General features: G+C 41.0%; 1 protein-coding gene across 4 annotated transcripts in view; it reads left to right on the top strand.

The window, feature by feature from the left end:
• LOC110507588 (alpha-actinin-4) overlaps window positions 1–671 on the top strand; it is a 59,602-nt gene extending 58,931 nt beyond the window's left edge. For 2 of the 4 annotated variants that reach the window (XM_036964943.2, XM_036964944.2), the window contains exon 21: window positions 1–671. This exon is cut by the window's left edge and continues 1,323 nt beyond it. The gene's annotated coding sequence lies outside the window, so the exon portion shown is untranslated. The other 2 variants (XM_090224512.1, XM_036964948.2) reach the window with 1 other exon arrangement.
• Window positions 672–846: the final 175 nt, after the last annotated feature.

Below are 846 nucleotides of genomic sequence, written 5' to 3'. Positions count from 1 at the left end.
AGCATGTCAGGTCATGTAAAGCTTACATGGACAAAGTGAAGGCCCACCGCTACCATCGGCTGAATTGTTTCTATAGGAACACTGCTTTAGAGAGTTCCCCGAGGAAGTTGGAAACGATGGGAGAACAAAAAAAATGTGCCTGTTAGTGGCTACAGCCCTGTCTCTCGCTCCCTCGCAACCCTCCAGCTCCTTGTCTGTCTTCTCTACACAGCAGGGTGGGGAGGGACCCAGCATAAAGAAGGGTGAAGGGAGGGGGCCAGAGTCTTAATAAACATTCCATTATGTCTTAAATAAAAAGGAAATTACTGTCTACCAATCTATGCAATCATCTATATCCAATATCACAGAGTTCAGAGAGAAATGGTGGGAATTGATTTGAAGAAATTAATCGACTAAATTAAGTGCATGACATTTTGTTTTATTTCTTTAATATTTGTGAAGGGGGGGGGGGGGGAGCCAGAGTGACGAGGAAAAAAAAATACGACTTGGGCCAAAAGCTTGTACTTTTACCTGCAAGGTTGGAAAGCATTGAGCTTTGGATTTGTGATTTCTTCTCTTTTTTTTGTACTCTTTAATATCAAACCTTATCTGCTGTACTGGAAACTGCAAAACAGCCTTCTGTCTAAAAGTGAATTTCACAAGCACACATAAAGTTTCCTTATAAAATACTATGACTTGGTCTCTGTTTTTATTTTCCTTCTCTTGGCACACACATAGCCTTTGACTCTGAACAGTTAATGGGCCTACTCATACTACCTTTTAAAATAAGCAAATAGTCATTTCCTCCTGGTAGGATACGTGTAAATCAGCTGCTTGCCCTATGGGCTGTCTAGTCTGCATGTTAAT

The sequence above is a fragment of the Oncorhynchus mykiss genome, chromosome 27 (genome assembly GCF_057628025.1).
Source record: "Oncorhynchus mykiss isolate SJ-2025 chromosome 27, ASM5762802v1, whole genome shotgun sequence".
In the NCBI taxonomy this organism is placed as follows: domain Eukaryota; kingdom Metazoa; phylum Chordata; class Actinopteri; order Salmoniformes; family Salmonidae; genus Oncorhynchus; species Oncorhynchus mykiss.
This window is presented reverse-complemented; position numbering and strand designations above follow the sequence as displayed.